Here is a 14,131-nt window from a genome sequence, read left to right as displayed (position 1 = left end):
CCTTTCGGGGTTGATAAATTAAATACCGGTAAAACCCTGAAGCCGATGTAATCGATTTGTCACTACCCCGTAAGATTCAGACCTTGTGCCTACAATAGAAAGGATTATTATTATTATTATTATTATTATTATTATTATTATTATTATTATTATTATTATTATTATTATCATCATCATCATCATCATCGTTATTATTATTATTATTATTATTATTATTATTATTATTATTATTATTATTGGATCTTTTTTAAAACGGGGGCCACATTTTTCATTAATGTTTTACGTAGTGCTTTTGGTACCGAAAGACTTTCAAACTTCGTATACTTATCTATTTTGTGTTATAGAACAGAAAAATATTTTTGTATTCGAATTTATTTCATGTAAAAAATTGTCTTATTTCGATAATTTCAACCAATCACTGACGTCCATTCAGCCGATATACATTAAGTGCCGACTACATAAACAAACGATTCTTCGTTTTATTTGCTTTTTTCATTTTAAATTTGCTTTAACCCTAACCCTAACCCTAACCCTAACCCTAACCCTAACCCTAGGGTTAGGGTTAGGGCTAGAGTTAGGGTTAGGGTTAGGGTTAATTGTTTCAGAATCGTTTGTTTATGTAGTCGGCACTTAATGTATATCGGCTGAATGGACGTCAGTGATTGGTTGAAATTACAGAAATACGACAACTTTAACATGAAATAATTTATGGATTTCTTTTTTTTTTAAGAAGACTAAGAGAAAAAGATGTTTTATATGACACATTCTACCAGTGATCCAAGTTTCAATGTGTTTCGTTAATGAAAAATGTGGCCCCCGTTTTAAAAAAGATCCTTATTATTTGAGTACTGGGGTCGATGTATTCGACTTCCCTCTCCCCTCAAAAGCTGTTGGACCTGTGTCAAAGGTTGAAGCTATTAAACGCGGGAAGCTGGCAGAATCGTTATCGCGCTGGACAAAATGCTTTTCTTTCTAGCTTTTACGTTCTGAACTCATATGTCACCGAGGTTGGCTTTGCCTTTCATATCCTTTCGGAGACAGTAAAAAAAGTACCAGTTGAGCCCTAGGAGTGATGCAATCGACAAGCGCCCACCCACCCCCACCTCAAAAATTTCAGCCCTTGTGCTTATATTGGAAAGAATTATTACATAACTTTGAAATAGATATTTACATTTATTTATTCTTTTAATCTCTTAAATGTTTCAGTCATTTGACCGCGGCCATGCTGGAGCACCGCCTTGAAGAGTTTTAGTCGAAGAAATCGATCCCAGGACTTATTCTATCGGCCTCTGAACCGTTAAGTTACGGGCATATTAACACACCAGCATCCGTTGTCAAGCGATGGTAGCGGGACAAACACAGACACACAGTTTTCGTCTACCAAATCCACTCACAAGGCTTTGGTCGGCCCGAGGCTATAGTAGGAGACACTTGCCCAAAGGTGCTACGCAGTGGGACTGAAGCTGGAACCATGTGGTTGGGAAGTAAACTTCTTACCACACAACCCCGCCTGCGCCTAAATATATTTCGCTGAAATATTTTAAGCGGCTATCCTCAGACAACAAAATCGTATTTCTACAAAGACACTCGCCCACCTATTCAAACAAATAGATAATATTTATAACTGCTCACCCGCGCATTAAGATCAAGATTTTCTGCTTCTATTTTTTTTTGAATTCTTACTGGGGAAGGAATGCCGTGACGTCATTCGATCCAATGTCAACAGACTATAATTCTAGCGACACCGGTTTTTTCGCTTAGTTTTATTGAATTCAATTCTCACTTTTATGAAACCGAATTTTTGTTGTTGCGGTTTAGCCGTAGGTCAGTTAAAGGTGTTCTAGCCTCGACCATCCTATTTTGTTTCCTTACGCTTTTGTCATTTTAATTTGAAGACAGTAGAATGTGATATTTGGTTGATATTTTTGTCAATTAAAGACAATGTTCTGTAGGAGGTGGGCAATAATGGTTGCGGGTGTTGTATTTGGTAACGGTGGTGATAATGATGTTGGTGATGATAGTGGTGTTAGTGGTGATAGCGATAATGATGTTGTGGAGATAGTGGTGTGGTTGATGACAGTGGTGATGGTGGAGGTGGCATGATAGTGCCGGTGGTGACTGCACTAGAGATGCTGTAGAGACGGTGGTGGAGATTGTAGTGATGTTGATGGTGGTAGTGGTGGTGGTGGTGGTGGTGGTGGTTCTGAAAGCGATGTATTGTGACGATACTGTCGAGTGGTGATGTTGGTGTTGGTGGCGACACGTAAGGGGCGTTGTACTGGTGGTATTTGTGCCGGTGGCGAACCTAGTGTCGGTGGCGATAAGTAGTTAGGTAGTCATAGAGATGGTGATGGCGATGTTGGTGGCGATAGTGGCGTTGGTGACGTATGTGGTGATAATAGTGGTGGTGGTGGTGGTGGTGGTGGTACTTGTAATTATAGAGGCGGTGTGGTATGATGCTGGTGGAGACGTCTGTTACGTTGATAATGGTGCTAAGCTTATTGTAAGTAGTTGAACCATGCTCAGAGCAGTTGTGAGGAAACCGGTGGCGGTGACGAGCGTAGAACGTGTATTCGAGTGTGTGTGTGTGTGTGTGTGTGTGTGTGTGTGTGTGTGTGTGTGTGTGTTTCTGTGTGCGTGTGTGCGTGCGTGCGTGTGTGTCCGTGAGTGTGTTTATATGTGTGTTTATGTGTTTATACGTCAGTGTCTGTTTGTATATACCTCTGAATATGTGTACGTGTTTGTACGTCTGTGTGTGTTAGTGTATACGTCTGTGTGTATTTATGTGTGTGTGCGCGTGTGTGTGTGTATACGCGTCTGTGTATACGTTTGTGTGTGTGTGTGTATACGCCTGTGTGTGTGTGTGTGTATGTATGTATACTTCTGTGTGTGTGTTGTCTGGTATAGTGGCTGATGACTATGACGATGACGAATACGGCGGTGGTAAAGTTGATGTTGATGACGATGCACGAGGGCGGTGCAATATCGGCTACAGCATGAAAACTGTTGTAACTATGTCAAAGAAAAAGTAGTTTCCTACCAAGAAAGACTAAAAAAAAATTTCAAAGAAAAACGTCTCTTATTTCTCCTTCAAGCAGAACTACACGTGTGTATGCGTTTGTGAGTGAGTGTTAGGATTTAAGAGGGATAATGAGTACGTGTATGTGAGCGTGCATGCGTTGTATATCACTGTTTTATACATTCGTGGAGGCGCAATGGCCCAGTGGTTAGGGCAGCGGACTCGCGGTCATAGGATCGCGGTTTCGATTCCCAGACCGGGCGTTGTGAGTGTTTATTGAGCGAAAACACCTAAAGCTCCACGAGGCTCCGGCAGGGGATGGTGGCGAATCCTGCTGTACACTTTCACCACAACTTTCTCTCACTCTTACTTCCTGTTTCTGTTGTACCTGTATTTCAAAGGGCCAGCCTTGTCACACTCTGTGTCACGCTGAACCTCCCCGAGAACTACGTTAAGGGTACACGTGTCTGTGGAGTGCTCAGCCACTTGCACGTTAATTTCCCGAGCAGGCTGTTCCGTTGAACGGATCAACTGAAAACCTCGACGTCGTAAGCGACGGAGTGCCAACAATATATACATGAATATGTAATATAGAAATATACAAATATTCAAATATACAAATAAGCGTGTCTTTGTGGTTAAAAGTTTATTTTCTAGCTCAATGGTTTCGGGTTCAGTCCTACTGCATGGTCATCCTGTCCTTATTTGCCTTGGAGCAACTCAAACCTTGTGAGTGGATTTAATAAAAAGACCGTCGTATATATATATATATATATATATAAACAATTGCAGCGTGGAAGGTGTTTAAAAGCCATTTAAGAAACACACAAAAACCGTTAGATTCATTTCAACATTTAAATTTAATTTGCCAAAATATTTTCGTCGCTTTGAGACTGCGACCTGTTCACTGACAAAATTCTGTGGTGGTCAGTGAACAGGTCGCGGTCTCAAAGCGACGGAAATATTTTGGCAAATTAAATTTAAATGTTGAAGTGAATCTAACGGTTTTTGTGTGTTTCTTAAACGGCTTATAAACACCTTCCACGCTGCAATTGTTTTCGTTCCAACACACGATCTCAGATCAAGTCACTTGCTATGCAAGTACATCTCCGTAATATATATAACAAAGGGTAAAATCAATAATAATTTTACTAGGTAGCCAGTGCGAAAATAAAAACCTTTTAGATAAATTTTATAAAATATCTTATAATTATATGCATAATTATAACAAGAGATAAGCTTTATGGCTCACTACGCACGGCATAAATGGTGAGGCATAAAGCTGATCCCTTGTTATAATTACGTATATAATTATAACACACACACACATACACACACACACACACACACACACACACACACACACACACATACACATATATATAATTGAATAAGATAGAATCAACAAGAAGGAATACGGTTTGACAGTCATTTAATAATCACTACACATGTTTCAATACCACATAGATGATCATATATACAGGACTTAAATTATACTACCGGCTATTTAGTAACTCTAAGGATGAACGAGCACTATTTTGTACTCTGCCACATTCCTAACGGAATACCTCTTAAATATGTATATATATTCGCCTTTCGGTCAGTTTGCCTTTCGATCTCTTTTCTATGAATGTGTTTTTTGACAAATTAATCTTTTCGACAACGTACTCCAAGCAGTGGGAAGATGGGTGGTGCTGCTGTACAATCAGTGCGTGGGTGGATAAAGCAGGTCAGTCTAGAAAGGCAGGTCATCTAACACATATCGGTTTGACAATCGTGGGATCAAATAAAATTGTGCGTGTATGTATTTGTGCATTATATATATATATATATATATATATATATATATATATATATATATATATATATATATATATAATTATAATTAAGGGTATCTAAGAGATACCACCGTGCTTGAAATAGCAGCCAAAAATTGACTCTAAAACCACATTAAATGTTCATACAGAACCAGGAGAGAAGACAAAGAGACAAAGTAAACTAGCAAAAAATTACTGGATAATTCAAGATCCCGGATTTCTGGCTCTGCTTAAGAAATGGTCTGCCTTCATCAGTGGAATATACTCAGATAGCACATAAATACAAATATATATATATATATATATACAACATACGAATATTTGAATATACGAACGTATACATACATATATACGCACGTATGCACACGACCAGTTTAAAATGCCCGCCTAAAACTCCTCGTGCGATATGATCAAAATACCACCGCAGTGAATATAATGACGAAATAAATAAATATACATATATATATATATATATATATATATATATATATATATATATATATATATATATATATATATATATATATATATATATAGACTTCCAAATGTTTTAAACCGTGCATCAGTCGTATCAATGTCATCAATGTTGGAGTACCTGAAAAAGTCATGGGCACTACTATTTTCTAACTAAACTATCCATAGAAAAATAAAATAGATGTAACGCTCAGGTTCCACTTACTGGAGTTGTCTATTCCTCCCACAGCTAAGACTGCTACTGAGTACTCTTGCAGACATCTTAAATCGCACTAGCAAAGCCATTCGACTGACACATATGAAGTTGCACCTCAACATACATCAGTCTCTGGTCCACAGACACGTTATCTTCTCAATCTGTCTTCTCTACAGCAACTATAGTTGACTTTGGTCCCTGGAACAAGCTTTCCTCGTACTACATCCACAAAGGTACTACAGACTAATTTGTTTCCCCAGTTCGTGTAACCCATATTGCTTCCTCTTTTCCAGCTTTACATTAACCAAGTTGCGCAGTGCTGTGTATACAAATGAAAATTGTGCAGAACCCGTCTGATGGTCTGAACATGATCCAGTTTAACATCACCACCAGGGCCTCGATTATCTTGAACGGACTCCATTTGTTAAAACAGATAACTTATTCCCTTCCTTCTACTTTTGCTGTAGGCCCCACAGAAGTGTTATAGGTACAGCCCTCATTCTTTTCACTAAGCAATTAAAAAAAGAAGAAATTAAATAACATTTCAGTCTCAAAATATCGAAGCTTTTTGAGTTAAGCCATATAAATGCAATTAATATTTATTTGTTGAAAACTAAACTAACTTTCAACAAAGATTATATATGTATCATATTTTAATAAATTAGATTAAAAATTAATTAAGTCATACGACAACAAACTAACTTTGAACAAAGTTTATATACATATTTTAATTAATTCGAATAAAAACTGAGTGAATCATACGACAATTAAGTATCCACACACTCGTTGTTGTTTCTGCTTGATCTCATGTTAGACCACATCAAAGGCATTTCCGGCTAAGACATTCTAATTTTTTCAAACATAGTGTATCTAAGACTAGGGGAGACAAAGCTGCTATTTCTCGAAAGTCGACCAACCAAACAAAAGTTACTTTGAAACTATTCTTTCAATAATTTTGTGTCGTATGAGCCATTTGAGTTTTCTACAAATTTTAACAGATAAATGTAATCTATAGAAAAAAAGAAAAAAAAACTAAATTGGTTTCAAATTTTCGCACAAGGCCACTAATTTCGGGAAAGGGTCTAAGTCGATTAGTTCAACCCCAGTGATCAACTGGTACTTATTTTATCATCTATAGTATGAACGGCAAAGTCGACCTTGGCGGAATTTGAACTCAGAACATGAAGACGGATGAAAAATAGCCATATTAAAATGATAAATGTAATAAAAAGATAAATTGAAGTTATAACAATGATATAATTGTCAAGAAATGTTAGACTGTTAAATAAATGTGTTTAAATGAACTTTCATATATTTCTTTAATAAAAATAGATGTTATCTTTAAAGATTTCGTGGTAATTGTTACGTCCAGAATCTGTAGACGCAGCAGAAACAAGAATTAAAATCATCAATTTGAAGGAAAAACATTACAAAATGGTGGGATTAATTACGAGATTTCTTTTGGGGATTAATCTTGTTCAACTTTGTTCTAATTTACAAAACTGTCGCGTGAGACTTTAAATGCACGGGGTCAAGTTCTGAGGTAATCTATACCTTATGTCTCTAAATGTGTGGTATTGTGTTAATGCAACAAATCATAATGATGTTAGGTGTACAACCTTTAAATGCACGGAGTCAAGTTCTGAGGTAATCTATACCTTATGTCTCTAAATGTGTGGTATTGTGTTAATGCAACAAATCATAATGATGTTAGGTGTACAACCTTAATACGTAAAAAAACTATGTAGCAATATATATAAAGACATGGTGGTGTGGTTCATTAGCTCGCTTTGCAACCATGTGTCTTTTACAATAGGCCCAAGCCGACCAATTCACTTCTGAGTACCTGTCATGTATGTATGTATGTATGTATGTATGTATGCATGGATGTATGTTTAAATTTGGTGTGTGCCAGAGGGTTTGCAAATCCAATGGGGGGTCTTAAAAGACATGTTAGGATCCACAATGAGCAGAACTTGCAGGTATTGGTAGTGCAAATCAGAGGTGCAATCTGTGTGGGTGTTTTTTCAAAACACTGTCTGGTTTAAAAAGCCACATTAGACGGCATGAAAGGACTAAAGTGTAGGTGCAGGAGGAGGTCAAATTCTGTGTAGGGAGTAGACAACCACCATGTATGTATGTATGTATGTATGTATGTATGTATGTATGCATGTATTATGATTGTATGTATGTATGTACGTACGTACGTCTGTATGTATAATGCGTGTGTGTGGTATGTCTGTGTGTGTGTGTGTGACTTTTTATTTGTGTTCGTCCCCCTTACTGTCAGTTGACAGCCAGTGCTGGTTTGGTTACGTCCCCGTAACCGGGAAAAGAGACTGATAGAATAAGTAGCCGATTAAAAAAAATAGTACTAGGCTCGATTTGTTTGACTAAACTCTTGAAGGCGGCACCCCGGCATGCTTACAGTCCCATAATTGAAACAAGTAAAAGATAAAAGATATACATACATATACGCACACACATGCGCGCGCGCGCACATGCACACACACATGCACACACAAACATACTTACATATGTCTATATATATACATTCTTTCTTTTATTCTTTTACTTGTTTCAGTCATTTGACTGCGGCCATGCTGGAGCACCGCCTTTAGTCGAATCAAATATATATATATATATATATATATATATATATATATATATATATATATATATATGTCAGCCAGTCTCAGGCGAGTACTTACTTTATCAGACGAAGGGAAAGGAAAGCGAATTGAACAGCTTTTATCTAAGCGACCCGCTTATTTACTCTCTTTCTCTTTTACTTGTTTCAGTCATTTGACTGTGGCCATGCTGGAGCACCGCCTTTAGTCGAGCAAATTGACCCCAGGACTTATTCTTTGTAAGCCTAGTACTTATTCTATCGTTTTCTTTTGCCGAACTGCTAAGTTACGGGGACGTAAACACACCAGCATTGGTTGTCAAGTGATGTTGGGGTGGGGCGACAAACACAGACACACAAACATATACACACGCACATACATACATACATATATATATATATATATATATATATATATATATATATATATATATATATATATATATATATATATATATACGACGGGCTTCTTTCAGTTTCCGGCTACCAAATCCACTCACAAGGCTTTGGTCGGCCCGAGGCTATAGTAGAAGACAGCTGCCCAAGGTGCCACGCAGTGGGACTGAACCTGGAACCATGTGGTTCGTAAGCAAGCTACTTACCACGTAAAGTCTTATCGAAATGATGAAGCTGATTAATAAAGGTTGAGATTTTCTTTGGGTCTTAATGAGACAATTGCTTGGCGTTTTGCAAGTACCTGTAACAGGAGCTATTCTCCTTATTAGTTTTAACAAAAAGGGTATTGTTCCTTCCGGCTATCTTAAGTAGATCACCTGTTTTATTGTTTTAATGGGGTTTTGTTTTAACTCTATTGATTTTGTTTAGAACTGCAATTATCATTGTCTTTTTCATTATCTCACTAATTACGTTTTCTTATACATTTTGGGTATTATCACAAAACTTTCTTCATAACTTGCTTCTAAATCATGTGGTCTTAAGTTCAGTCCCACTGTGTGGTGCCTAAAGCAAATATCTCCTACTATAGCTCCTGGCTCAATAAAGCCTTGTGACTGAATTTAGTGGACAGAAGTAGAAAGACGCCTGTCATACTCACACACGCGTGGGTATGTGCGTGTGTGTGTGTGTGTGTGTGTGTGTGTGTGTGTGTGTTTGTTTTTGCCGTATTTGTCCCGCTCTACCGCTTGACAACTGGTTTTGATGTGCTTACGTCCACGTAACTTCGCGGTTCGGCGAAAGATGCCGATAAAAGAAGTATTAAACTTTAAAAAGTAATAAGTACTGGGGTCGATTTGTTCGACTAAAACTCTTCATGGTAATGTCCCAGCAGAGCCACAGACCTATGACTGAAACAAGGAAAAAACAAGAAAAAAGAAAGAATACTGCTTAAGTTCCATGCTACTATTGCTGTAATTAACCCGGGAACATTACGTTGGTTAATTGACTCAATATGGGATCGATCATCTTGTCTAATAGCCGACAATTCGTACTATGTTACAAGTACTGCATCATGTCCCCAGTGAAGACTCTAAACCAGGCGTTCTCAAACCCTTTTTCTAGTATATCCTTTCATAGTACAAGCAGTGTTGTCTTACCCCATATAAAAGTATACAGTAAAATGATTGGATACCATACAAAATGCAACAGACATGGATTGTTTGTTATTAATTCAAGAAGCTTAAGGCGACGACCTCACAGAGTCGTTAGAACGTCAAGCAAACTGCTTAGCAGCATTTCATCTGTCTCGTGTTCTGAGCTCAAGTTCCGCCGAGGTCGACTTTGTATTCATCCCTTCGAGGTCGATAAAATTAATATCAGTTGAATACAAGGGTCAATGTAATCGACTTAACCTCTCTGCTGAAACTGTTGCCCCTGTGCCAAAATTTGAAATTAGTTTAATAAAAAGCTGAGCGCAGTGAGCTAGTAGAATTGTTACCGTGCCGGATCAAATGTCTTGTGGCCTTTCTTCCGGCTCTTTTCGATATAAGTTCCAATCCAGTCAACCGAAGTTAACTTTGTTTTTCATCCTTTCGGTCGGGGGTTGGTAAAATAAGTACCAGTGGAAGAATGGAATCAGTGTAATCGACTTGTCCCCTCCTCTCAAAATTGCTGTCCTTGTGAGAAAATTAGAAAGAATCATTTGGCTAAGGCGGGGAGCTGGCAGAATCGTCGGCACGTCGGACAAAATGCTTAGTGGCATTACTTCCGGTTTTACGTTCTGAGTTCAAATTCCGGCAATTCCAACGTACTTTGCATGTCAATCGGATCTTTTTTAAAACGGGGGCCACATTTTTCATTAACGAAACACTTTGAAACTTGGAACACTGGTAGAATGTGTCATATAAAACATCTTTTTCTCTTAGTCTTCTTAAAAAAAAAAAGAAATCCATAAATTATTCCATGTTAAAGTTGTCGTATTTCTGTAATTTCAACCAATCACTGATGTCCATTCAGCCGATATATATTAAGCGCCGACTACATACGATTCTGAAACAATTAGCCCTAACCCTAACCCTAACTCTAACCCTAACCCTAACCCTAAGGTTAGGGTTAGGGTTAGGGTTAGAGTTAGGGTTAGGGTTAGGGTTAGGGTTAAAGCAAATTTAAAATGAAAAAAGCAAATAAAACGAAGAATCGTTTGTTTATGTAGTCGGCACTTAATGTATATCGGCTGAATGGACGTCAGTGATTGGTTGAAATTATCGAAATAAGACAATTTTTTACATGAAATAAATTCGAATACAAAAATATTTTTCTGTTCTATAACACAAAATAGATAAGTATACGAAGTTTGAAAGTCTTTCGGTACCAAAAACACTACGTAAAACATTAATGAAAAATGTGGCCCCCGTTTTAAAAAAGATCCTGTCAATCTTTCGGAATCAATAAAATAAGTACCAGTCGAATACTGGGGAAATGTAATCGACTATCCGACTTCCACAAAATTCCAGGCCTTGTGCTTTTAGTAGACAGATTAAAAGAATTTAATAACACGTTGTAAACGAACGCCCAACCTCATTCGAAAATTTGGAAAAAGACAAAAACAAAAAGGTCTCGTCGTTCCCGAAAAGTTGAAACTACTCTTGAGATTATGTAGAATATCTCATCTAATGTATGTCACAGTCTTCTAACCTAACTTCACTACCGACTGTTTCTTCAAGTATTGCTTATTCAGAGAAATGTCAACGTCCTATAAATTTAAGTATTATATTTCACCAGATTTAATTTTTCAAATACGTCATATGTTGCCATTTATTCTCTTTGTTTTTCGCCTTTTCCCTTCATCTCACTTAAGTGTGTGTGTGTGTGTGTGTGTGTGTGTGTGTGTGTGCGCGAGAGAGAGAGAGAGAGAGAAAAATGACTTTTGTGTCACATTGACTTTTCAGGGGTTTCTTATAAAACATACGTGCAACTGTCATTAATGACGTGCACAGATACACAAACACACATGAGGAGATATACATACACAGATGCATACATACATACATACATACATACATACATACATACATGCATACATACACCCTAAAGTGACGTATTTTTGTGGGTATACAAGGGGGTGTTGGAAAGTTCCTGGCTTTGGGTAAAAGAAAAGACAGGAGGATCAGTTTAATTATTTTTTTATTCAACATATTCCCCTCTCAGATTCACACACTTGTTGCAGCGATTCTTCGGGTTTTTTAAGCCCTGTATAAGAACTCCGATAGTTGGGCCTCCAATCAGGCCTTTCACAACACCCTTAAAGCCAAGAATTTTTCAGTATCCCCTCATATATTTGAGTATATGTACCAACATGCAAAAAGCTAATTCTAAAATCTCTATGTAAGAGATACAAGTAGTACCTCTACTGAAAAGTAATGTTTGTTGCCACATCAATATGGCTGTTCTATACGGAACAACGTTATTACACTTTTTTAACCTCAGGAGAGCCTTCCTCTAGCTGGTTGACGACACAACATGTGTCCGATATATTGTGTGTGCGTGTATGCGTGTGTGTATGTGCATGTGTGTAAGCATGTGTGTATGTGTATGTGCGTGCATGTGTGTGCATGTATGTGTGTTGTGTGTATGTGGTGCGTGGGAGATATATGTGCAGTCATGTGTGTGTGCGTGCGTGTGTGTGCGTGCGTGTGTGTGCGTGTATGTACGTGTGTGTAATGATGTTTTACGTTTCGAGCAAAGCTCTTCTTCAGAAGCAGGAGACAGAGGAAAGTCCAGAAGAAAAGGAAGACGGCGGCAAAAAGTCGCCAACAATCCACATGTAGTTATCTATTGGAATGACCGGAAGTAGATGGACAAAGAAAAAGTGCTTTCTAAGACAGGAGAGTGTAAGAGAAGGAGGTATCTGTGTGGGGATATATGTGCGTTCGTGCGAGTGTGTGGGAGGTATATGTGCGTTCATGTGTGTGTGCTTGTGTGTATGTGTACGTGTGTGTGTATGTGCACTCGTGTACGTACGTGTGTGTTTGTGTGTGTGTGTATGTGTGTGTGTGCGAGTGTGTATATAAAAATAAAATAAAATAGATAAAAATAACAGAGAAAAGATAACGAAAATATAAATACAAATAAATGTATATCGATATAGATATATATATAATAATATAATAATGATTGCAGCGTGGAAGGTGTTTATGAGCCATTTAAAATAACACACAAAATCCGTTAGATTCACTTCAACATTTAAATTTAATTTGTCAAAATATTTTCGTCGCTTTGAGACTGCGACCTGTTCACTGACAAAATTCTGTGCTGCATCTGAGAAAGTAACAGTTAGTTCATGATATATACGTACGTGTGTATGTATGTATGTATGTATGTATGTATGTATGTATGTATGTATGTATAATAATGAAATTATTGTATACAGTGCTCAGGTGCACTACAACTTGTCAAAAGTGCGTATAAAGCATATGTAGTAATGTACAAATGTCTGGAAAGTGAACAGTGTATGAGTCAAATACATGCTTGCGTGTGTATGGAGGGGAGAAAATCAGGTGTAGTGTTGGCGAATCTCATGAATCATGGAAGTTTTGAAGGATGCAGTGCTCCGACAGCTAACAACTGATGCTGGCAGTTTGTTCCATATTTCAGTAACTCTTAGCGTGAAAAAATGTTTCCGAAAGTCATGGAAGCTGTGCTGTTTTCTGACTTTGTAAACATGTCCACGGGTGTTATACAGGTGGAGTTTGAGGAGGTGTTCAGAGTTATTGTTAGTAAGATGGTTAATAATTTTATGGGTGTCTGCCAAGTCAGTTGCCAGACGTCGGAGTTTCAATGTATCCACGCCCAGGGAAGTAAGGCGTTCAGAATATGGCAAATGCCTGATGTGGGGTATTCTCTTGGTTGCACGTCGCTGAACGGTTTCCATACGATTAATATCTTGGGCAAGATAGGGGTTCCAGACCGGTAATGTAAATTCTAGGTGAGGCCGCACCATAGTTATATAAAGCCTCAGATAGATAGCCGGAGAGCGGCTCACAAAGGACTTAGAAAGTGATGCCAAGACACCCTCAGCTTTCTTGGCAATTTTAGCAATGTGTTTTGTCCAACGCAAATCGCTGTCGACAATAATGCCCAGGTCACGTTCACAAGAAGACTTTTGAGATTAGTGTTGTGTAGGGAGTAAGTAGACGCTGGGTTTTTCCTCACAGAATGCATGGTGGTACATTTATCCACAGCCAGCTTGAGTTGTCAGTCCATAGTCCATTGTTGCATTGTGTCCAGGTCTGATTGCAATAAAGATCTACTGTGTACAGGATCTGTCCTCATTATTTCGAGATGACAGCCTGATGTCATCTGCATATTTCAGCACTGTGGCATTCTTTAAGCTGGCATCTATGTCATTAATATATGCAACAAATAAAAGGGAGCCAAGAACAGATTCCTGTGGTACACCAGATGTCATCTCATGAAGAGTGCTGTTCTAGAACTGTGACAACCTCTTTTCGGCCGATAATGAAGAACTTCAACCAGTTATAGAGATCGTCTCTTACACCAATTTCTGAGAGTTTCACCATAAGTCTTTTGTGTGGGACAGA

The 14,131-nt window shown here is 38.0% G+C and overlaps 1 pseudogene; it reads right to left on the bottom strand.

Moving 5' to 3' along the window:
- Nucleotides 1-13,083: 13,083 nt before the first annotated feature.
- On the bottom strand, nucleotides 13,084-13,808 carry LOC149137587 (uncharacterized; annotated as a pseudogene).
- Nucleotides 13,809-14,131: the final 323 nt, after the last annotated feature.

The sequence above is a fragment of the Octopus bimaculoides genome, chromosome 1 (assembly GCF_046866305.1).
Source record: "Octopus bimaculoides isolate indiv1 chromosome 1, ASM4686630v1, whole genome shotgun sequence".
NCBI lineage: Eukaryota > Metazoa > Mollusca > Cephalopoda > Octopoda > Octopodidae > Octopus > Octopus bimaculoides.
This window is presented reverse-complemented; position numbering and strand designations above follow the sequence as displayed.